Source organism: Ambystoma mexicanum, chromosome 12 (assembly GCF_040938575.1).
Source record: "Ambystoma mexicanum isolate Mex_15411 chromosome 12, UKY_AmexF1_1, whole genome shotgun sequence".
Taxonomy (NCBI): domain Eukaryota; kingdom Metazoa; phylum Chordata; class Amphibia; order Caudata; family Ambystomatidae; genus Ambystoma; species Ambystoma mexicanum.
Window position 1 is genome coordinate 316052249 of NC_090936.1, and position 26668 is coordinate 316078916.

Consider the following 26668-nt stretch of genomic DNA (forward strand, 5'->3'; position numbering starts at 1 on the left):
CCCTTACCTGAAATGGTTAACGAAATCGGATCAGAATGAGAAATGAAAACATTATTGGGAACTAATAGATAGAATAAAAAGAATCATATCAACATTAGCTGCTCTCTGAGTTTCTTATACACGCAGCACTGTTTCGCTCCATTTGATTAATATGTGCCCGTGTCGCTTTTCCGCAATTGAATAACATGGGGAAACCGTATACATTACTATCAAACATGCCACCGAGCAAAGCCATAAGGAAGTGCATTTCTGAGATACAAATCACCCCCAAATCAACCTCACGCTCAATAAATATAAGCAACATCAGAAATGCAAAATGAAAGTCAAGATCGATATCATTTACGTCTGATATCAGAAACTTTTGTGCACATGAAAACAAACAAGTCGACTTACCAAACAATTCCATCAACAACTTAACCTCGCCACCGGAGGCTCAGCTGGCTGAATCGCCTGTAGGAATGCCATCAAACACTCCCATCAACTCTCTGGTGCGAGCGGGCATACTAGCTATCTCCCCACTGCAACAGGAGGAAGTGACGCGACAAACAAACAATGACAACTCCTTACATCCAGTAGCTGCAAAAAATGGATGCGTGAAGGAAATTCCTACAGAGGAATTAAGGTGTCTAAATGACGCGCTGAATGCAAGGCTAAATCCGGGTTCTGACACGACTTCTGATACCACACAGACAGTAAAAACAACAGAGGAAATCGAGGGTCCAAGTGCAACAACTAATGAAATGACAAATACGCCTGCAAATGCAAGATTGGCTAGTGAATTATCACAGTCACCTGCTCTCTTCTCACCAACAGCTAGAAATGTATCTATCTTATCGATCTCGTTTGGAGAGCCCACACCAAGACGAAAAACAATGTCTCCAGAGCGAAATACACATTTTCATTGCAAATCTCAAAATGTTAAACTAGAGATTGCGCTACAAATGATAAATACAGCCTTATTTTCCATTGTGAAACTCTACGAAACAATGGACGAGAAAATAAATACCCCAAAAAAACTGTTAGAACAATTAATAAATGCACAAACAATAAATATTAAGGGAAATGGATTGCCCCAGATGGAAACACCCGCACCCACAAATAAATGAGAGGAAAGCAAAGTGATAAATAATGTCGGGACGGTTCATAAAGTTCAAATAACAGAGACATGTGAGCTAGGAAAACTGTGTATCAAGAAGAAAAAAAAGAAAACAAAACATATTGAAGAAGAAAATACTAACGTGCACGATGAAGAAATAATAGTCGTAGATTCACAGCCAGGTCTACCTGTGAACAAAATTGCTGAGGCACCGGAAAAGAAAAGCAATAAGATCTACCAACTATTTCAAATGGACAAGCCAAAAAAGGTTGCAGATCAGCAAATGAAAAAGAGTAAAAATATGAAATTACCATCAGCGTCCAACAATAAGAACTCGAGGCAGTTCTTACAAGCAATAACGTTATCTAATTCCTTACTCACCAGAAGAAGATCTATCGCAAAAAAGTATGCAAATTGTGGACAAAAAAAGATTTTCCAATTGAATACAATACAAAAATCGCAAGAAGTCATCTCACAATATGAACCTCTGAATGCGCAAGTATCAATATCGGAACAAATGGAGGGAAAAAAAGTAAAAACCCCAAATATAACTACAACAAAGATTCCAGGCTCCAACATGGAACCCATAGGAAGCACAGAACCCGGTGCAATCTACCATGAAAAAACTACTTCTAAGAAATCAGAAAATATAAATGGATCCAACCAAATCATAACGGATAACCACAAAATGAAACACTGGAGGGGAGAAGAAATGAAATAGCCAAATCAGTACAGTTGCACTTCTTGCAACAGAAAATGGAATCAGTTGTAAATAAAAATCAAAATCAACAGTCCCAACCGGGCTAGATCACCAAAGTTGTGATAACTTGAGAGAAAATCAAAATATACATTATCAACATCACAGAAAGCCCCTTGCTATGAGTAAGGATAAACTGGAAAAATAACAACGACCAAATGACAAACAGAAACTGTACAGTCTCATATTACGATGCAGACACCATCCCTTTCCGCAATATGCACTAAATAGAGCGTGTGTTCTGAATATCTTGACTGGCATTCCATCCTTACAAGATCTAGAATCAGCAGATATCGAGCAAATTGAGTTAATACGCGACTCCGATCTAACTGTAGCCAAGGTCTGGATTAAATCAGGGATGGTTAGAAATATTATATGACAAGCGAAATTAGAAATATATAACCTAGGGTTCATCTTAATCAACCCTGCAGACCAAGAGATAAATATACACAATCAAACAACCGGATCAAGTTTGGAGATCCAAGAGGAACGTAAATGTCTTACTTATAATAACAAAAATGAGAAAGCACAAATAGAATCGGACTTGACCTTGATTAAAAGAACAATTCAGAATAACTATTAACAATCCAACAAGCCTAATATATGCTCTCTAGCGTCATGGAATACCAGAGGCCATAAACATTTAACGGATAAGACTCTAAGCCCACTCCAAGAGTACAATATAGTCACTCTACAAGAGGTATGGCTGACCTCTACTCCCATTTGGGAAAAGTACATATTATCCCTTGTACCAGCAAAATTACCTGTGAGAGGACGTCCAATGGCAGGGCTACTAGTTGCCGTAAAAACACCATCAAATCTAATAGTAGAACCCTGGGCCTCGCCAAATATGTTCTTGCAATTAGTAAGAATAAAATCAAGAGAGCAAACCTTGGCATTGATAAATGTGTACTGGAACCACGTAAGAATAAAAGATGAGGAATTCTTAGAAGACTTTACTACCCTTCTAGAAATAATAGCACGAGATGTTTAGATCAAACATATCATGGTAGCAGGAGATCTCAATATAACTTGCCTACCCAAAAAACAAAAAACGTTGACGGAAGTGGCACAACAATGGCTATCCATAATGGAAGATCGACAAATGTACATGGTAAATGAGACAACGGAGGATGATACTCCTCCCGCAGAAACATGGCACAGAGGGAAGCAATCTACCCTCATAGATTACATTTTCGTGAACAAACAACTATTCACGCAGATAATACAATTCAAAATAACCTTGCAAGATTACAGCAATCATAACTTATTGGAAATTCGGGGGTCATGGAATAAAAAGGAAAAGCAAATACTGGATTCAAATGCTCGAAACCTAAAGGTGTCCAATGGGCAAAATAGACTCAAATGGGATGTGCCTACACTTGAATTAATGAACAAAATTATGAACAATGGACTGAATAACGCACAGCGGAAGAGAAATCTTATTGAAGACTCATATTGAACAGCTATGCAAATACGTGCAAGACCTATGAAAAAAGGTATTAGATCTAACAAATACAAACTTCATACTTACGATCATGAGCTGGCTAAGGGTAAATCGAAAAATCGAACAGACAGATGCAAACTAATTAAAAAAAGATCAGTTAATTTGAAAACATTGCTGAGGTCGTTGAAAGCCTACTACAAAGATTTGACAAAAGGAAGGAAAGCAACATTATATCAACAAGATGGGGAAAGCTTCTAAATGTTTTAAAGACAAAAAACTCTGCACTAATCTGGACACTTCTTAATTAATTGAATAGTACATCTCAGCTGAGCATGCAGATTAACGCAATACCTGAGGAAGTATGGACTGCATATTATAAGACTCTATATGCAAGCCATCCCCTATCCAGTAGTAATATAGGACGATCACATGATGGAAAACACCATTTACAATTTGATACTGAGGATGTACTACACCATATAATGAGATTAAGTCCCTCAAGAGCGGCTGGTCCGGACGACCTCTCTAATCAAACCATCAAAGCACATCCTCATGCATGGGCAGAAATTCTTACAACCATATTCCTAGAAACAATCCACACACAGACGATACCATCATCGTGGAAGACCTGGATAGTTATTCCTATCTACAATAAAGGAAATCGATGTGATCCAAAAAACTATCCTCCCACCACGTTACTCGACATTCCTTGTAAGATTTCTGCTAGGATCATACTAAAAGAATTCTCAAATTGGATCACATTACAGACCTACAAGACCCAAATCAAATGGGATTTAGACGAGGACTCGCTACAGCAATTAATCTGCACACTCTCGAGCTAATTAAAGCACAAGAAAAACAAAAGAAACAATCGATCTACATAGCTTTCATTGACTTTGAAGCAGCGTTCGATTCTGTTGATGAAAAGGGATGCCTGTCCCAATAACATCATATTTTGGGCAAAACAACTACATACAAATACAAGCATCCAAATTAGGCTTTCCCAAGACGGAAACCTATCGCAACCCATCTAAACACTAAGAGGCGTAAAACAAGGATGTGTTTTAGCCTCAACCTTCTTTAATTTTTTCATCGGTGACATCAAAAAGGAGTTTGCAGGCATAAAATATGATCCTCCTAAACTGAATGGCACATCGATCCCATGGGTGTTTTACGCAGATGACTTAGTTCTGTTGGCGAAAACACCTATAGGATTGCAGGCCCTTCTGCGTCAACTTGATAAATTTGTTACTGCAAATGATTTGAAAGTAAATGAAGCTAAATGCAAGATAATAACCTTTCAGAACCATCACGGTGAACAAAAGAAAATGTTTAGATGGGTTCTACATGATGTACCACTAGAAGTGATTAATGAATATAAATACTTAGGTTTTATGATGAGCAACTACCCACACGACCAAAGCTACCAAGCAGCCTTGAAGAGAAAACTAAACACAGCGATATCACAGGCCCGAATATTACAATACAAATTCGTGAAGTTCTCATTAAAACCTCTCATAACCTTTTATAATTAAAAGGTAGCCCCAATACTACTATATGGGGCAGAGACCAGAGACTGGATGTCTGAAAATGTATGGGCACGTATAGAGAAGGTAAATTCTGGAAATTGGTCCTAGCGACACCCAAGTCAACATCAATCTGCACAATTCGCCATGAACTGGGTCTGGTATCCCTCTATGGTATGTATAGATGAAGAGTCTGCTCTCTCTAAACGAAGTATATAACTCCTTCAAAGAGTTTTTCCCTACTGAATATAACATTGACTTACCTATGCAACACAACTCATGCACAAGCCCAAATTGGAGATGCAAAGTGCAACAGTGTTTAAATCTAGAAGGAATATCAGAATATGAGCTGATCTCAAATCCAACAGCTATTAAACTCAAACTACGCAAAGATGATTGTATTAGAACTAGAGAGCAATGCTCGAACCTAACATTGTTTACAAATCATGAGCTGATGCACAAGAAATTGGGCTCTCCAGAACCATATAAGATCATATTCCGAGATCCTTTAATGAGAAGACAAACATGAGATTCAGACTCAATCTGTGGTACACCAGAGAAGTTTTATATAAATGGAATAAGAATATAGCAGAAGGAAATAAATGCTGTTTTTGTGAAGATGTAACTACCATAGAAACGCTAAGGCATGTAATTTCGGAATGCCCGGCTCTAGCAAATGCAAGAACTGAGTTCTTTCTACGCTTCTTTCCTTATGCGGAATATATGACATCTGACACAATATGGAAAACAATCTTTAATTTGCATAAAACATCTATGAATTTAGCAGTAGTAAAATATCTGACGCTGCTAAATTTACATCAAAAAAAGGAATGATAATGATGGATTTTGCAAAAATTAAGCATTCCACCTGTGAACAAAATGTGTTAAAGCTGTTGTTATCTTCGTATTGAATGGACATACACCGTATGTTTATTGCTTCTATAATTGTTACTTCTCTATTTTTAATACAAATTGTTCACATAGAACATTTTTAAATCTATGATAAGACATATATAAGACAAACTGATATGTGCTTATTTGAAAATTGTAATCTATATCATAGACTCATGTCTATATTGACTTTTAGAGAAACTCGGTGTTAAAGTCCTCAACACTAAGAGATGTTGAGCTAGAAATGTAAAAATGTAAATAGATTTACTGTTGATTGTTGATTGTTTTGTTGAAAATTCTTTTTGTAAGGCTGTTTTTCGGCCATATCAAAAATTAAAAAAAAAATCAAAAAAATGATACTTATTCGAATGGATGCACACCCTACTTAAGAAAGCCACATATGCATGTGCTATGCCTTATTGGATGATGACATCATGACAATCAGGCGATTATCGTCTTCCATCAATAGCATGGCATAGCACCAGTCACATGTTGTCCTATGCTAAAATATTCTTTGTGCTGCAACTACTTGGGGCTTGCGCCATTTTAGAGAGCTTAAAGTCCTCTGCGTGATGAAGGCGACACAACGACACACACACACACACACACAGGGGCAATATTGGGGTGACACCCAAGTGTCCACACAAAATTTTGTGTTCTAATCGGGCACAAATTTGCAGCGAAAAAATCCCATTATATTATCACTCACTGGCCTGGCTGAAACCTTGCCCTCATCTTGTTCAGATTGTAGGCACATTGGCCCTTTCCCAAAAATCCCTACTGGTGCTTGGTAGAATTTAAAAAAAGGGACTTAAGGAAACCAGGAGTTCGAAAGCCTGATTAAATAAGAGGAACAAGCTTGCAAGTCATAAAGAAGTTCCATGTATAATGACTGTTTTGGGGTCTTATTTAAAAATCATTAGAGGCTCCACCAGAGTTATAGTGTCTATGGAGGTTACAGCCTAATTTAAACTGTGTTTTTAGTCAATACACATTCAGGTTAAAGACTTGCATAGCAGTTACCACCTCTCTGTAATGTGCCATTCAACGCTCGAGTACTTTACTTTCCTGATATATTAAACTTCTAAGCACATGGCACACAATGCGACTTACCTTGCACTATGAACATTATTTTCAGGGCCACTTTTGGTTCCCCGTCCACCGCTGCTGGCAGTAAATACAAAAAGGAAGTGAAGGAAAAGGGGAAAAAGACATATTCTAGGACAGGGCTCAACGAAAGGGTTGTGGAACAACGTGAAGAAAATCCAACACATTCATCAGACTTGTTTCCTTTTCTGCTTTGTTGATGGCTTGAACTAAGCACAAAGCCTTGAGGCCAGAACAGAAAATGGCTCAGCTGCACCTTGCTTAAGAATGTTATGGATGGACATATGTGTGCATATAGGCTGGAGGACATCCTCGAACATTATGATGGACACGCCATATTCCACTAATGATGCTGAGTACAGGTGAGGGTCGCAATTAGATTGGTTTACTCAACCCAACCCAAGGTTTACTCACTTGGTACTGCAAGATTGATCTGTGTGGTGGCACAGCCCACTTTACACCCCAAACACTCCAAGTCACCTCTTAGAATGGCGTCCAACACTACAACAGTACCAATATCCATTGTCACACGCTTAAGGTCAACATCACCACATACCTATATAGGGATTGGAGCACACAGAAAGAACTCTAACAATGCTATCCCTGAGACCTAGAAGAGAGGTCATAAATGTGTACATTGGCAGCTGACAACATGCCATGACAATGCATGTGATGTTAAAATGTAACAATGAAATATTGTGTATACGTGCACCTTCATTTGTGTTATTGCTTCCTCATGTAAAGTTGTAGGAAAGATGTGTACATTATTGTTAGTGATGCAACTCACAGACGGAACTGTGCAGCTCTCTGTGTTTTATAAAGCTGTGAAGTCAAATCAATGCCACAACAAGGCAACGTGACGGAGGACTAGCCGTTGATTGTGGCACAGTAGTACTCAGAATGGAAATGCATGCCAATGCAGGGCCAATGCAGGGTGGGGCTGTGTGTTGACTGTACTAGTGGCAAGTTATGGACGCATGTTCGGGTTAGTATTTCCCCATGATTAGCTTAGCATTTCCCCATGGGAGGCCCTGTAAAGCTTCAGCAGAAGTAAGTATGTGACTTTTGGATGACGGTAGGGAGACCAACATCCAGATAATCACACCGTGGGACAAGTAGTAATGGGGACCACATTATTTACAGCAGATGCCCATATTTCATTGCACATTGCATTTCATACGTATGTATTGCAGATGTAAATGTATTTGAATGTCAATGGCATGCGCGGCATGGAAGGAATTGCAGTCACGCAAGGTTGGGATTACATAAGGAGGTATAAGTGACTGAAAAGGTCATAGGCGATACTAAGGGTTTAAGTAGGGAGATATTAAAGGGTTTAGAGCCATTAGAAATTTTAGGAAGGGCAACGGTGGTGAGAGAGTTAAGAGGACTGGGTGAGAGAGGAAGCAGAGAGGAGAAAGGACATGAAATGGGAAGAGCAGGAAGTCTGTGGAAAGAGGAGAAGGGGTGAAGAGGAGAGTAAAGAGAAGGGTAAAAAGAAGGAGGCAAGTGAGGAAGTGAGTGGTGGTGGATGAAGAGGGGCAGGAGCAAAAAAGAGGAAGTGAAGGAAAGGGTGAGAAAGGAGGAAAATAGCAGGATGAAAGAAAAGTGGTGGGGTAAAAGATATAAGGGGCAATGCAAAATGCACCAATGTGCAATGAAGGGTGTGTAAGACATAGAAAAGTAGTGAAGAAGGGAATGGAGCCACAGAAGACCTGGATGGCATGAGGACATGGAAACCATAAAATACAGGAAGGCATAAACGGCACAGACAACTGTTAGTCTCTTGTTTCGTGTGCCAACTGGCTTTGAAATGTGAAGAGAAAAAAAAATAATGTCATAGGGCAAATTAGTGTTTTTTTTTTAGAAAAATCAGATTAAGCACAATCTTTGTTTTGCTCCTTTGTGGGTATTGACATTGATTATTGCATGTCACTAGCCACACACCTTTTACATATGCACATCACCTGTTTTGTATCTTGTGCCCACGGGAAATTCCATTTTATGAGCTTTTTTCAGAACTGTGCATGAACAGGCTGCACATGCGCAGCGTAAATTCCCCAAATGCAGGTGCACGTGCCAGTGCTTTTTAATCATGTGCATTATCGTCCATAAAGTAACGGCAAAATGAACATGTGCACGCACCTAATCTTGCACTTATGTTGCTTTGTAAATCTTCCCTTCTTGACGTTGGTGTTATGATGCTTGTTTTGTATTTGGACATGCTGAAATGTTTGCATTCATAATTCCTGACAAAGTTATTTGCGCTCCCAATCTCACAACCTTCCACTCCCCCATTTCTTGCCACCTCTTACGTCTGGAGCAGCTTTTGTTAAGCAATGTGCAGCTTTATAAATAATCAATACAACCAGAAATAAAAGGCAATTCACACAAAGAGAACCTTTACAAAAAATCACTACGAAGCGACATCTTACAGTTATCGATTGTACCTGGTACGATATTGAGTTATGCAGAACGTTTTCATCATATGCATAAAAGCCCTCACGTATTGAAGGTCTGAATGGAGAGTGGAGGCGGTCTCAGGGCCGAGCCTACAGCATGCACTTGAGTGGGCTGCTTGAAACAGAGCGAGGGGGACACCGTGTCCAGGTGTGCCAGAGCGTGCTACTTAACCTAGTAGCTCTGCCGCAGATGAGCGGTCATCTGCCCTGGGGGGCCCGATGTGTGCAGTGCGGTAGACGGAACTTAGTTGTTGTCAAATAAAATGAGCCGCGCTGCTCTGAATAGTTATTTCACAATTATTATTTTCAGGGGAATAGACAGTTCTGTTTCCCGTGCAGCACCGATTTCAAGTTATTTAAAAATAATTCATCAGATTGAAAAACTAACATGTAAAATATCATTTGTTATTACATATTTTTCTGCTTTTATGAAAACAAACAATCACTGTTTCCAAATTAATATATTTGAATACATAAATAATACATCAAGAGATAAAGGCTATGGCCTGATATAGATAAGCGTTTTACAATGGTGCAGTCCGATTGAAAAGCTCTATGAGCACATATACAGATATGTTTGCAGGTCGTAAACATCAATTTCTGATTTCCTTACTAACACTAAAAGTGAACAAAACGCACAAAAACAACACTTGTCCGAATACAATAGCGCACACCTGGGATCAGTCATAATTAAACATGGATTCCTATTATAAGCTGTGCACTAGGAGTTTGTAGACCTGGTCCGGAAATTGTTTCAGATACTTTACCTGACACATCAGTGTGTTTTTAAATGGTTTTGACTTCCTAAATACCATTTTAATTGAGAAACATTTGAATGCAGGTCTATCGATCATAAATTACACAGCACAAATCGTATTTAAAATATCTTTTACTTCACTTTTTTACTATAAAATGTAAACTAATGGAAAGGGTACCTCTCATGTACATCAACAGATCATTTAGTTCCTGTAGATATGACACCATGATGAAAGTAACACGCACTTCATGGCTTCATCGTTTGAAAGGTCACAATTAAGTATTAGGACAAATAAAAAGATGCTACACATATGAATGTGCCCAAGTAAAATAAATACACAGTGCATAATATTACTTAATCCTTTCACTGTCAGGTTTTCAATGCTTTTTTAGTGTAGTGTATTGTACTTGTCATTTATAGAGAGTCTTTTACTATTATTATAGTCTCAATGCGTTGGTGGTGGGAGTGGCTTCGGACCGAGTCCAGAGTGTTGGAGGTCATGAAGTAAGATTAGAAGGCGTGTGTGCATTTGGTCCAATAAGGCTTCACCTTGCTGGCCAGGCTCCGGAAGAGAACAACCCATGAGGTCAGACATGTGGATGGGTCCTAAGAAGAGAAAGGAGATGGCCTGAGTGTTAGAGACTCGCTATGTGTTCAGCATGCCTGATCATTTCCTATGAATTAGTATATAAACATGCTTCCTGAGGGCAGCAAGCGGTTTAATATGTGAGGCTTTGATAAGAGGCCTCCCAGGACACTCTACCCAAACAAGACAGCAGCAGAAAAGGAGCGATGGTGGTCTGCAAAGCATGCCCGAAATTTGGTAGAGTGTGGGTGAGGTATTTGGGTAGGGGGTTGCGGTCTGTTGGTGGGATTGGGGGACATACCATTGAGTGTTCGCCTGTGGAGGGTTGGGGTGGACGAGTAGGTGAGGAGAATCAGATGCAGTGGGGAGGCACAGTGAATGCAGGGGCATGGGTGCTCGCATGGTAGGCTGCACCCCTCTGCCCACTTTGATGGAGGCATAATTCCACCCATTTTAGGCTGCAGCAGGGTTTTAAAAAGAGGTGTCCTTTTTTTAGGAGCCGATTTAAACAGGCGGGATATTAATATAGAACGGGAGGCTGCTGCCATTTCATTTTCCTAAAGCCTTCGTGCCACACATCAATGGAGGAGCTGCCTCAGACTCAATGGCAAACCGCAGGAAATCACATGGGATGGTGAAAAATGGGTGCCCCGATTAAATGAACCCAGTCATTTGCACACTGTTGTTTCACTGTTGTTTCAGAAGCACCAGAGGCTTTACCTTGCCAATGTGCCAGCATGCCAACACCATTTGCCACATTTTGAATAACAGGTGTACTTTGGGACCTACATTATAAGTTAAGGATGCAGGACCTCTACTTCAGTAATGCAATTTGAACTGGATTCTGATTGGACCATGTAAGTGACTTCAATCCAGCAATCCAACTAAGTCAATGCTTAGGATGGGATGCCCAATGGAAGCCCTTATTTATATATTTTTATGTCAAAAGTTCTTAATTCTGGATGATGAACCCTTAGATAACGCCCCTCTCTTTGAATCCCTCTGACCTCACTGAGCCAAGAAATAGGTTTGTTTTGCAAATTAAAAAGGTTTATTTGAAGAATTAAACAATATATATATATACATATATATATATCACACTTTTATGAATAAAATAATATTTGAATAGCACACTTATGAATATGGACGGTAATCAACAATGGGTAATATTACAATAGCACAATCTCTTTAATCTTAAAGGAGTCGGAAGAAGAAGGATAAGGTAGCAGAGAATACTTTTATGGTTCAAGGAAATGCAAGATGGGAAAGAATGCAGCACAGAAATAAACTTGATATGAATTCAATCAGAAGATAATATAATCACTTTTTCCCCTGTGACTACTCACTCCCCCCACTATGCAGTATGAAGAGATGGGAAGGAGGGTACACAGGTTTCAAGAATACAATCAAGAATGCAGTTCAATTCCAGTTCCCACCAGCAAGCTCAGAGAGACACAGGAATGATTTTAAAACACAGGTCAAAACGTTTTGGAATATGATTGCAATGGATGGAAAAATATGATAAAATGATTTCAATTCACTAAGGGATATTCAGAATAAGTGATTGTTACTTCGGATTGGTTCAGTCAACACTAGCAATGATTCATGAGTGATTACCAGGTTGAAATTCAGCAACTGAGAACAAGGAGCAGCTATTTTGACAGAAAATGAAATTGAGCTAAATTGCAATTCGCAGCACTTTTTCATGTGCGTAAATCATGATTACGGAAAATCTATAAGGAATTGGAATGTCATAAAATTTCGCTTCTAGGACATGCGGTTCAAAAGATGCGGACGTTTTTGTGAAGGTAGATTTTCAGAAATAAAGTCAAGATTTCAGAAATGACAGAAGGCACTTTACAGATTTGATATCACAGGATGGACACAAAATTCTAAATGCAGATCTGGACAGGTTGAAATGGATGGGATAAGATTACTTTAAACTAAGAGATTGGTTCTGTACAGTTCTAGACTAGATACTCACTGCTAGTTTTGAAATGGAATGGAAATGGGCCTTGTCACCGATCTGGTCAGGTTTGGACTTCACTCACCACAGGACGGTCTCAGGCACTGGTTCTGCTCACAGCACAGCCTCTGGTCGGGGTCGGACGGGTTCTGGATACAGCGCTGCTTTCTGGGTCTGGACCTCGGTCCTAGCACAGGGTTCTTGGCTAGAATAGAACAGCTCAGCCCGGCTGTTGAATGTGAGAATCAGGTTGCTAAAGTTCTGAGGCCTGCTGAGAAGGATTCAGCTTGTGAATTAGGCCTTTGCTTCAAAGTTCTGGATTCTGGATTCTGGAGCTTGGTTCTAGAGTCTGGTCTCTGGATCTATCTAGAGTCTGGATATTGTCTGGATCTGGTCCGGCAGAGTGCTTTGCAGGAATCAGTTGAAGTGGAAAAGTGAGTCCTAAGCAGTCTCTTTTTATGTGTTTTGAAAGTGGGTGGGAAGGCTGATTCTACATGCCCAATCCCCTAAGGATTTGGTAGGTTAGAGAATTCCCTGTGACCTGACTGGAGAAAGGATTAGCGTGTCAGAATGAGCCAGAGTGATGCTTTGTTTTACAATCTAGTGAAGAAACTCCCCTTTGCTTTTACTTAGGAAATCAATTTTTCATAAAAAACATATTTCCCAGATACACAAGTTGTTGAGAATGCATGTACACCTCACAGATGAATTAAGGCAGGTCTCTGTTCAAGCCCTATGTTCCTACATGCTTGGGTTCAGAAATTACAACTTATTCGCAATTTCAGTGGGTTTCCAAGATTGGTTCTGCACCCAATTTTACACAGACATACACACCCTCTATGAGCATATTACTGTAAGTTTTCATGTTTCTAGCATAAACACCATATCTACAATATTAATAAATCCTGGGGTTTGGCCTCAGAACATCATACAGCGTCCAGCTTAGTCTTAAACTGTGAGTGAATTTTTCATATTAACCGTCTCAAAGTTTGACATTTTGGTCAGATCCACCACTATGAATGGGCCGTTAAATCTGGGCTCGTGCCATTTTCACGTAAAATGTCTGATTAAGATTTTTGTGACCTGGAAAAGTCTTGGAAGATGGAGGTCTTGCAGTTTGGTTGCTGTATGGTCCTCATCTGTGTTCTGAGACTGACACTCCTTCCGTTTGACTTCATCTGAAATGACAGAGATACTTGTGGTCATACATGTTAAATAAGCAGGTAGTTGCTCTCCTAACAATTCTGCTGTTGTATGGGCATCACTCCTAGTCCTCAATGGAGGAGTGAGAGGCATTCTCATTTGCCTCCCCATAACTGGTTCATGGGGTGTGAGGTGATGGTCAGAGCCTGGTTGATCCCTCAACGCATATAGTGCAAGGGGCAGGCAATGAAGACATCCTTTTTTCAAAATTAGCTTTAATTTGGCTATCCTCTCTTTGAGCAGACCATTAAGCCTCTCACATATCCCGTTTGCTTGTGGGTGATAAGCAGAAGAAAACTTATGCTTAATGCTCAATAATAAACTTATTTGCTCAAAAACCTCATTCACAAAATGTGGGCCATTATCTGATCTTAACACCTCACATATTCCCCATCTAGGAAATTCTTCCCAGACTAAAACCTTCACATCACAACTGGCATCTGGATGGGTGCATGGACCAGCTTCGGTCCACCTAGAGAAGGGGCACACCACCACTATCATATACCTACATCCATTACAGACCTGCAGCATATCAACACAGTCGATATGTAAATGCTGAAAAGGACCATTATGTTGAGGAACCATTCCTATAACTGTTCAAAGCACGTGCCAGCAGTAAACCTTGGACATAGGATGAAATTTACTACATGAAAAGCAACGTGTTCTAACAGGTTTGGTACGAACCAGTCCTCCGCAATGGTTGCTGCAAGGCTCTCACTAGTGACATGCGCAGGGTAGTGTAGCTGTTCCAATTCCACCCTTAATAAAGCATCAGGCATCACCTGTTTACCAGTGCTGTCCTGTCACCACAGTGCCTCGGAAGGGAATAAAGAACACCCTCTACGTGTCCAGAGATCTTTCTCATCCTATGGGGCTCCACCTTGAACTTCCATCAATTGTGTTTTCGATAAATGGTTAAAGCTTTCTTTTACAATCATCATCACCACCATTCTCTCTTTCACATCAGGCGTATCAAAGCTCATTATATCAGGTGAATATGCAACTCTTTTTGCCTCTTCGTCTGTGGTTTGGTTCCCGCGTGAAATAAAGTCTGCTCTCTTAGTGTGCACTGCACACTTAACTACTGCGTTGGCTACTGGGAGTTGTAGTGCTTTAATAACTCTGTCCAATAAGGCGGTGTGCTGCACTGGAGTGCGGTCTGCTTGGATGTACCCCCTCCTTTTCCAACATGCTAGCCATGCGTGCACAGTTGTCATAACCATCATCATCAAATCCTACAAGCATGACCAATTCTCCTCTCACTACAGCTGCTTGCAACTCTAAGGGAAAAACGTGTTCCCCCTCTTTGTCCATGGGAATCTCTGGCCTAAAGAGAAATTTATCAGGTATTCTCATAGACTTACCCACGATACCAGGCAGCCATGTTAACGAAATGCGTACCCCATAGTGAAACACTTCTGGATTAGTGGTGCTCCTCATATGGCTATTTGCCCTGTAAATGCCATGATAAATTCACCCATGTTTAAATAATGTATTCCTGGCTTTGAACACACTATGCCTTCATCAGTGAAAGAAATCCTCATGTTTAGTTCCATCATTAAATCATGACCCAGTATATTAACTGGTGTCTCCCTTGAATACAACAATGGGACGGACATATCACATTCTCCTATAGAGACCGGCGAATTCTCAGTAAAAGGAACTCTACTTGTAGCTCCCGAGAATCTTTGAGCATTCATGGCATTACCCGATAATGAACATGTTCTCTCACGTATATAGGAGCACGTTGCACCCGTATCTACCAAAAAAGAAAAGGATTTGCTTCCTATAGTGACGTCTACCCTCAGTTCCTCTTGAGGATTGGGAGTCACAGATAGTACTGAACACATCAAGTCACCCAGTGAGCTGTCCTATTGTGGGTACATACTTATTCCCATGCCCATGAAAGGATTCCCATCCTCCATAGTGACACCCCCTATTCTAGGAGTCAATAACTGTCCTCTGTTTGCGCTTTGCTCTATCTACATGGGTGCGTGCCTGACTGCCCTTGTGGCAGATTCAATGGTGTTTGCTGTGGTTGCAAAGCCTGTTGCTTTCTCGATGCTTGTGCTTGATACTCTGTCTGATCTTGGGCAAACCCGTCTCTACCTTGTGGGCTATATGCAGGTGGATGAGCGCCCCCCCTCTTCAGAAGTGCCCATTCTGTACATACCCTTGGCTCCCACATGTTTGCGCTATGTGCCCTGTCATTCCACATGTCCAAAATACAGGAGGGAGTCTTCTGATTTGCCCTCCCTGCATGCCTTAATTATCATTCTGCATAGTCTGAAACCCACCTTGGTTGCTCTGAAAATTCCCTTGATTATTCTGAAAGCTTCCTCTTCCGCGGAAAACTTACCCACCTCTTGGTATAAATCCATACCCTCCTTGATCGGACTGCCATTGGTTATTCACCGGTGGCATGATTACTGCTTGTTGTGACCCTGGCCCTTCTCCACTAGTTAAATCTAGGAAGTCTGGGGTGTTGCCACTGGCCTTGGTCGTCTGCCTCGCACGTTGGTCCAATGCTCTCCCAGCCCAGCGACAGTCATGGTGCACACTGGCATGTTCCCCATCCCTCCCTGGATGGAAAAGCATAATGCGGCACAGCCAGTGCTCCAGGATGGCTGAGGGTGCTGCCTCCCATGTGGGTCGACCACCCTTGAGCCCAGCAACCATCATTCGGCTCCCCGGCAGGGTCCCCATCCCTCCCAAGAGGAAAAAACTGTAGCGTGGCACGGCCACTGCTCCAGGATGGCTGGGCAAGCTGCCCCCAGCCTTGAGTGCCTGTCTCCCATGTGGGTCGACCATCCTCAAGCCCTGCAGCGGTTCTGGGAAGCCATAGCAGGGGCCCAGCACTTCCCCTGAGGGAAAAGCTGTAATGTGGCCCGGCCAGAGCTCCAGGACGGCCAAGGGAGCTGCCCCCTGACTTGGGTGTCTGTCTCCCATGTGGGTCGACTGTCACCAAGCCCAGCTTGCTGGGAATACCAGGGATTCCCGGCAGCTTTGCCATCCCTCCCCAGAAGGAAAAGCTTTTAACGCAGTCTGGCCAGAGCTCTAGGATGGCTGGGGTGCTGCCCCCATCCTTGGGCATCTGACTCGACACATAGGTCAACCAACGGCAGTCATAGGGCACCCAGGAGGCAGCACCTTCTCTCCCATGAGGGAAAACCCATAATGCTGCATTGCCAGAACTCCAGGATGGATGGGGGTGCTGCTCCCAGCCTTGGGCGCATGTCTTGCTTGTGAGTTGACCATCGTCAAGCCCAGTGGCACTCCCAGGGAGCCCCGGTGGGGTCCCCATCACCCCCCAGAGGGAAAAGCGCTAGTGAATTCCGACCACAGGTCCAGGACAGCCGGGTGTGCAGCCCCTGGCCTTGGGCACCTGTCTCCCAGGTGGGCCGACCGCCCCCAAGCCCAGCGGCAGTCCACGGCTGCCCCGGCAGTGGCCCCATCCTTCCTCGGAGAAAAAAGCTGTAACTCAGCACAGCCAGAGTTCCAGGCCCTGGGCGCTAGTCTCCCATGTGGGTTTACGATGTCCTAGCCCAGCGGCACCCCCAGGTCTGATGACACTTGATCAAGAGCAGGACATGCGAGTGTCACTGTACAGAACACAGCACACGATGGAGCGCTGTTTAATAACTGTAGAGAGGCAGTGTGGAAAGCCTTTCGAGTACAATATCCTGGTACGTCAGATATGGGCGCTATAATGGCATGAAAGATGCAGGAAGGGGAGGATCCGCTTATTTACATTCAGAATTTTCAAGAGAAGTGGTCTTTGGAAATGCGGGAGCCGTGGGAAAATCTATACCTGTATTTTATTATATATTATGTCAGGGACTACCAGACATAGGTACAGAGACAGCTCAAGAAACTGGTGGGTATGGAGGCAAAGTCATGGCCAGAAATACAGTGACCATTGCACATCATTGTTGATTGTTGCAGGAGAAAAATCAAAAAAGAGAAGATGCGAGGAAGCTCGAGGAAGCTAAGCTAGAATAAACTATCGAAGTATGCTATAGAAGGGACAGACTTCGTAGAGCTCTACCCTTGCTGCCTTACAGCTGTTCCTCACATCCGGGGAGGGATGGGGACCCCTCTGGGGTGCCCTTAGATTGCCGCTGGGCTTGGTGATGGTCGACTCACAGGGGAGACTAGCGTCCAGGGCCGGGGGCAGCACCCCCGGCTGTCCTGGAGCTCTGGCTGTGTCGAGCTACAGCGTTTTCCTCCGGGGAGTGATGGGGACCCTGCCTAGGCACCCCATGACCATCTGAAGGGCAGTCGACCCACATGCAAGGCATATGCCCAAGGCCCTGGGCAGCGCCCCCGGCCTTACTAGAGCTCTGGCCGGGCTGCGTTACAGCTTTTCTGTCTAGGGAGGGATGGAGACACTGCCGGGGTTCCCTTGGAAAGCCGCTGGGTTTGGGGAGAGTGGGCCCACCTGGGAGAGGGGCGCTCGAGGCCAGGGGATGCACCCCAGCCATCCTGGAGCTATGGTCGGGCTGCACTAGAGCTTTTCCCTCCAGGGAGTGAATGGGACCCTGCCTGGTCTCCCTGGGACTGCCGCTGGGCTTGAGAATAGTTAGCTCACATGCTAGACTTGTGCCCATAGCTAGGGTCAGCCTTCCAGGCCATCCTGAAGCACTGGCTCTGCCTCGTTACAGCTTTTTCCTTTGGGGAGGGATGGGGACCCCGCTGGGTCACCCCATGACTGCCGCTGGGCTGGGGGTCGGTTGACCCATCTGTGAGGCAGACACCCAAGGCTGGGGGCAGCACCCCGGCCATTTTAGAGCACTGGTTGTCAGTGGCGTAACACAAAATGTGGGGGCCCCCCTGCGAGCAATGCTGAGGGGGCCCCCCAACTCGGCAACAAATCACTGGTCGTGCCAAACTCTGGCCCGGCATAGATTAGCAATCACGCTTGCGAAATACACACACAAGTGCTGCTGAAGGGATATGCCACACACTGTACTAGGAGAAAGATATAAATATGTGTTTTAATGCAATATACAGCACACTTTTTGAGAAAAATTGCCTAAAAAGCCAGAGTGTTTGCAATTGTGTGTAGGGTAACACCAATCCAAAAGATGCAAGTCACCAACACTGCACAGGAACATTAAGACTTTGCTATTAAAAATGCCATGCCACAATGAAAACATGTCCAACTGCCTACACAATGTTGACCAGTGTAGACACGTAATATTGTTACAGTAAAGCATGCCAGGCCTCATTTAGACATACCTATACTGGTTGCGCCAAAATGCCAGTTGAAGCATTAACACTCAACAAGAAGAGAATACACATTCAAGCCTGTGGCCTCTAACAACATGGCTAAACGCTTTAAAATCTGCAATGAACTGGTCAATCCTGTTGCGGTCTTACCTCTCCTGTTCTCTCCCAGCCCTCTGTATGGCTCTGTCATCTCACTTCTCTGTTAAAACTCCTGTCCTTCATCTCCTCTTCCTCTCTCGGCCCACCTTTGGCCATCTCTACTTCTCTTTCTCCTTTCTCCTCTTTCTATCTGACAACACCTGACGAGGTTTCTAGACAAGTCCGATCTATGAAAGTGTCATCCAAACAGGTGCTCCCCTGCTCCTCCAATACCATCAAGGACCATATTGACACCCTCGCTCCAGCCTTGGCCGATTTCTGTAATCACTCTTTTACCACTGGAACGTTCCCCTCTCCCCTTAACCACTCCCTTATGCACCTTCTCCCCAAAAAGCCATCTGCCGATCCTGCCTGCCCGGCAAACTATCGCCCAATCTCCATAACCCCTTTCCTAGGAAAACTGTTGGAAAAGCTGGCCATCTCCAAGCTTACTCTCCACACAGAATCTGTTGGTTGTCTCCTTGACCTTCAGTCTGGCTTCAGAGCTGCCAGAGGCACGGAAACTGCTCTCCTGAACACCTGTAAAGATCGGCTCTCTAACCTTGATTCCAGCATTCCTTTTGTCCTCATCCTCCTTGATCTTTACTCTGCTTTTGACACGGTCAACCACACCATCCTGATCAATCCTGATCAATCGACTCCATGAGAACCTCGGCATCACAGATCAGGCCCTTGAGAGGCTGACCTCCTTCCTCTCGGACAGCCCCTCCCAGGAACAACTTGGTCCCTTTCCCTCTGCTCCATCCTCGCACCATGGTTTTTCAACCTCTACTTGGCCCCTTTGGCCCACCTGAACTCTACCTACTCCTCTAACTTTCAGTGTTATGCGGCTGACACTCCGCTTTCCTTCAGGCTCCCTCAGACTCCTCTACTCTCTCGCTCATTCCTAACTGTCTATCCGCAATTCAGGATTGGTGTGCCTTCAACGATCTCTGCCTTAATGTCAGTAAGATGGCGATCCTTCTCATTTGGACTCCCGCCCCTGCTTTCTCTGTCTCACTCTGGCTGCCCACCTTGGGCCCTTCCTGTGAAGCAAACAACCTTGGTGTCATCTTTGAATCCACTCTCTCCTTCTCTTTCTCTCCTCACATCTCAGACGTCGCCAAGAAGTCCCACTACCAGCTGCTCCACCTCAAAGGAACTCTTCCCTTTCTCACTTTCCCCTAGAAGCTCCCAGCCTCCAGAGCCTTGGTTCTCTCTAGGATGGACTGCTGCAACAGCCTCTTTCTCCATCTACCTTCCTCTACTCTCCACCCTCTGCAACCAATCCAGAACAGGACTGCAAGACTTATCCTTGGCCTCAAGCCCAGGGATCTTATCTCTCCAGCCCTGAAATCTCTCCACTGGCTCCCTTTGCATTGTCCACAAGGCTTTCTGGGCCTGGGGCCTGCACTACATCCAACGCTCTCTTCCAAAATATCTTCCTTCTCAAGCCCTTCACTCAACTACCTACAACTCTCTAAGGGTTAGACACTTCTCCCGGCAGAGAGTGGGGGTAGATCTCTCTCCTCTGGAGGTGCCTCCCTCTGGAATGGCTTCCCTGCCCCTCTCAAATTTGAGCTGGACCACCTGAAGTTCTGGAAGCAGCTCAAAACTTTCCTCTTCTCCTCTGCTTTCTCTCTCTCCCTCCCCTGCTGGCCTACCTGACCTACCTGTCAGCTGTACCGACGGGTTGCTTGGCTACCCTCAGGGTCTCACTGAGTCAGACTCTTTCTTGATCAGTCACCCTTGCACTGCCTCTGGGCCTACCAAGCACTTAGGGGCTGTAACTGTAACCCTACAGTCCCTTGTTCGCTTTGCAATACCCAGAGCCACACTGCCCTGGCTGCACTTACTTCGAGCATTGCTGCCCTGTTTTTCCCTCCTCTCTCCCTTGCAATTCCCCCTCCCTTGCACTTCTCGTTCTCGCACATGCACGATCTGAATGACACAAGGCTTAGTAAGATTGTTTGTCTTGTCCTCCCTCTATCTTCCCTCTCTTTTCTTGTCGCGTCGAGAAACACTTGTGTACCGGCGTTATAAAAGACTTATATCATATCATTTGATCACAGATGCCCAGAAAAATATACAATGCCGCAGTAAGAAAAGGCTAGACTGGCAGCATCCAAATGGCAGTCTAGCCAGATAATTCACTTCGCAGGACTGCTTTATCAGAAATGCTCAGTAAAAAAAAAAGTCATACCAAACTGAGGAATGACTAGGCTGGCTGCACCAAAATGCCTCTCGAGCCACTAATACCACATATCATGCCTGCTTAACCTGGACATGGACAGCATTATGATTTGTTGCACAATCCTGCCCCCCCCACATCTCTGCTCTCCCTACCACCCCTACTCTAACCTCCAAAATCAGCTCCTTGGCCCAGAATTAACTCCATGTCACTCCTCCTTGTCCCAGAGCTTACGTATGAGGCTCTTTGCCTCATAGGTAAGTACTGGGATGAGGAAGAGTGGGACTAGGAGTAATGATGAGCACAGGTAGCTAAGTCAGGCATTACCTCCATGTACCTCTACCTCATCCCAGTACTTGTGTATGAAGCAGAGTGCCTTATACACAAGTACTTTCTCATACACGCTGGGACGAGGAAGAATAAGGCTAGGAGTAATGAGTAATCAAGACATTAATCACAAGTATTGGTGCAACACCATTGAGTTGACTGGGATTCAGCACTACCCCTGAAACTTTGGGTTATGTTTGTTGATTCGACCTGGCTGACCTTTAGAGCAGTTGCCAGACTGAACAGGGCACAGATGTTAAATGCAGCTGGGTTTCGCTGTTAACAAGAGCCCAGCTAATACTAACATAAAGTATTTCACTGTTAGTACCTGTTTTCAAATGCCAAATGTTTTATGCAATTGAAATCGTGATGTGGGTTTAATACTTGCATGCCAGGGGAGTGATTGGAAGGGTAGAGAGGGAACAGGAGACCACTCATTCTCATAGCAGTCCATACGTGGGTGCTTTCAACCTTAAAGGAGAGAGTTAACTGGTTGTAACATTGAAGCTGCACTAGAATAGTCTCATTAAAATGAGTAAAGAAATTAGATGCCACCAAACAAATAAGTTTGCCCCTCCCCCACCGCCCATGAAGTTAGCGCCTCTCCCAACATTTGAAGGGTTAGCCCCCCGAAATGTAGGTTTTGTTGCACCCCTGAACGCAAGCACACACACCAATCACCATATACACACACGCACACCCAGCCATCCATACATTAAAGTGTGCACCCTTTCACCATACATTCACACCCAGACAGCCACCCGTACATTTAAGTGTGCACCCTTTCACCATACAGGCACACACACCCAGGCACCCACCCATACATTTAAGTGTGAACCCTTTCACCATACACTCACACAGGCAGCCACCTATACTTTTAAGTGTGCACCCGTTCACCATACACTCACACAGGCACACATCATGGGCCTAAGGGGAGCCCTAATACTTCAAAATGAAATTGGGCCTCATTACAAATTACAAATATGCCTTAATAATAAGCTTACTGGCACTGTTGTTTCCGGACCGGCATATTACAGCTCTGTGGTCAAAATGGCACCCACGGGCAGAGTTTTCATGGAAGCACCGGCACCGTTATTAACGGTGCCGGTGCTTCCTTGGTCCCCATTCTCATAGAGTCCAATAGAACTCTATGGAAATTGGGATTACCATTTGTCGGTGCCTGACTTCCCGGACCGCCAGGGTTGTAATCCCCTGGTGTTACCTGGAAGTTAGGCACCATTAAATCATTACGGGTCCAACGGCAACCCACAGGTAGCACCGGCACAGTTACCACCAAACCTGTAATGAGGCCCTCGGGCTTCATAAAGAAATTATTTCCGTTATGGACCAAACCATAACGGAAATAATTTGTTTGTGAAGGCAGAGTGACTTAAAAAATAAACTATTTATTTTTGAAGTCATAGGGCTCCCGCCGCCCCATGACATGGAGGACTCGAGCCTAGCGTCTTCCATGCCATGGGGAGGGCGGAGCCTTCGGACTTCAAAAAGAAATGTTCTTATTGTAGTCAATCTGTCTTTATAAAGAAATTATTTCTGTTCCAGAAATAATTTCTTCAATAATGAAGACTGAATTCCAAAAGAAAACAAAAAAAATTGGGAAAAAAACAAAAAAAATCTCCAGTGGGGCCCCCTCCTAGGACATGTGCTGGCGGGGCCCCCGCACCGTGGGGGCTGCGGGGACCTCTGTTACACCAGTGCTGGTCATGCCACGTGTTAGGCAGAATCACCTGCAGTACCCTTTGGGAACAGTAGGCAATTAAGACTACAAGTGTAAGCCCAATTTCACCTTTGGAACAAGCCTGTAGTACAAAGTAAAGTGGTTGCAATGGATGAGCAGCCAGATCTCAAGAGTTTAAGTGAGCAGTAGAACAAGTTACACAAAGGACCAACTAATACAGCGATTCAAACAATCACTTACTCAAGGTTTCTTGGTAAAAGAATATACATTTATTTACTCAGTCAGTTTGAAAACATTACGCTAGCAAGAGTAGCTCAATATCACACACTAATAAACCACAAATACACAACCGGTAAGTAAATAAACAAGTTTAGTTCTCCTGAAGTGGGAGCAAAATGGGACTTCATATACTTTTAAAAGGGGTAAAAAGACAAGAGGCCTCATTATGCGTCGGGCGGTCTGAAAATAACAGTGGCGGTAAACCCGCCACCACTGTTAATTCCGGACCGCCCGATCTCAAATCCTGCAGGCGGAAGGTGCAGTTCCCGCCAGGTCTGACCTGGCGGGTTTAACACCGCCCTCCTGCAGGCAGACGTGGAAACACCAGCACCATCACCAGATGGTGCCAGTGTTTCCACTTCCCCATTCCCATTGAGTCCTATGCGACTCAATGTGAATGGGGATTTACCAAATTCCGCCTCCGGAATTCCCGGGACACCAAGGTCGTAATGCCCTGGTAATTCCGGGAGTCACAGAGGCGGAATGGTAATATGAGTCCGGCGGTAACCGAGCTGGAAAAACCGGCTGGTTGCTGTCGGACTCGTAATGAGGCCGAAGGTTATAAGAATCAACAGCACAAATGCCTTCATAGGCAGGGCAAAGTGTTTCAGTAACTACAACCAGCAATTCATCTCATAGGCCTGGGCCAAAGTCAGTGGTTCAGAGTCTTTGTATTGGATAGCACAGTTCTGGTAGTAACAGTAAAGTCTTTGCCACAGAGTTTAGAAGAATTTGGCTAGGCGAAAAGTTTGAAGAATGTTTAGGGAAGGAAGAGCCTTCGAAGTTGAGGAAAGTTTCACGCACTTTCTCAATGGCCGAAAAGATTTCCGGACCGCGTTTGCAGATTTCGCTGTCCCTGAGCTTCAGTCGTGGGGACAAGAAGGAGGATGTCGGGAAGTTCCTGCACTGCCAGGGATGAAATTCGACCAGATGGGGACGGTGTCCAGGTGGCTTACGAGTTGGTTGCTCCCACCAAACTCAAGGGAAGAATTTACCCTTGAAGGGCTTCTCTGTCGATTGGAGTTTCAGGCAATTCAGAACTGCAGCAGGGCTTCACCGGTTGTCCAGGAGTTGCAGCAGTCCTCTTCCTTCAGCTTATCTTCGGTTCTTTCATTCCAGTGGTCAACTCTGCTTTCCAAGTCCCAGAGACCTGCTTTTAAACAGTTTTCCCCCATTCATTCCAGCCTGGCTGTGACTCACACAGCAGGGTGGCGTCCTTGCTGGACAGTCACCCGGTCAATCATGCCAGAGTGCATTCAGGTCTCCTAGGAGACTAAGCACAGGGAGTTTCGGGCACCTCCCTCACATCCTGTCCACCCCAGACACTCAGGCGCCAGAGGAGGGCTTCAGCACTGAATCCCACCAAAGGCCAACGAACAAGGGGACCTAACTTGGTTTGGCACGCAGAGACAAACACAAGAAGAACTTTTCCTAAAAGAAATGGCGAAAGAAGATGACCGAGTCTGTTTTTACAGATAGGTCTTGGCCGCCATATTGAAAAACATTGCTGACCAGATTTTTAGCTACCGTTGTTAGCGGTCGGAAAAAATCACGGTAGTTGATCTAAAGCACTGTCACCAGCCATTTAAAGTCGGAAAAGGTAACATTTGACTGTTAAATGAGTGTTTTGGCTCCAGCACTCTATGAGAAGATAGTGTCTGCTGGGTCGGTAAATTTAAAAAGAGTAGTAAAGCCAATTTAACTTTACATGCTCTGGGAGATGGTAGTCCGTCCCAGAGAAGGTATTTAAACCTGGGTGAGTCTGAAAGACACCACTGTGCCACTGCACTGAAGGTGCAGTGTGACACACAGAAAAAGATCATGCCCATGGAGTTGTTTTAAAACTCCATAAACAAAGAACACAAAAGTAACACACACATCAAAATACATGGAAGAGTGGGAAAAAAAAGGATCACTCTCTTCCCAGGTAAAACATAAAATCCTAGAAATCCAGCTAAGTTGCTGGGGGTCTCAAAAGGTAAGGGAAATGAGATTCCAAGATGGCCGCCGGCGCAGCGAGACGTGCGTGAGACTCGCTCCCGCCGGGCCTTTCAGCAGCACCGTAATTAGCTACGTTCCGGAGGGTGGCTGTTCCTATACCCGGCACCGAATACCGTCCAAAGACACACGACGCATACGGAAGAAGTCTCCCCGACCCCCGTCATCCAGAGACGCCACGGAGAGGAATCCACCCCTCCCCCCTCCACACCAGCGATCCATCCGACGCGGCCCAGGGCAGGGCCGGTGCGCAACGAGGGAACGGAGAGAGGCGGTTTGCCGTGCAGCACAGTGGAGGCTGGTGACACGGACTGCCCGGGCGGGAGAGAACCCCAACACAGCAGAATCGATGCCACCAGACACCAGCGAGCGAGCGGAGGGAGTGGGGGAGCAAACGAACTCGACCCGATGCCCAGGGCTGAGGGGTGCCAGCAGTAGTCCTCCGGCCGGTGGACTGGAAGGTGAGCCCCCCCAACTGCCAGCTCTCCCCCTCCTGTGCAGACCCCGAGTGCGCTAGGGGGAATCCCGCATCCCCCCCCACAAGGCAAGAACGGGCGGGAACCGCAGGACACCCAGACCGCGCAGCGCAAAAGGGAGAGAACCCCCCCCGAATCACCATCGGCACCACTCGACGCCTGCACTAGGCCCTTCCCTACGCCGCGCAGCCATCGAAGAGAGAGGGACAGTCACGGACAACTATGTCTAGAGCTAAAGTGAAGGGAGGGGGATCCCAACAGAACCAGCAAGCCGCTAAGCAGGACTCCAACCTGGTGCAGATGTGGGCGGTGGAGACCCCAGTATCGACGAGAAGCAGGCCTCCGGAGGCCATCCCAACATCGCCCGCGACGGAATCGGCCGACATCGCCTCCAGTGACCGACCCCCGACTAAAGAAGATATGCACTCCTGGTTTAAAGAATTACAAGACAAGCTCATGTCGACAGTCCAGGACCAATTCGCTGCAATCAAACACGACATGCAGCAGGCTATCCATGATGTCAAACACGA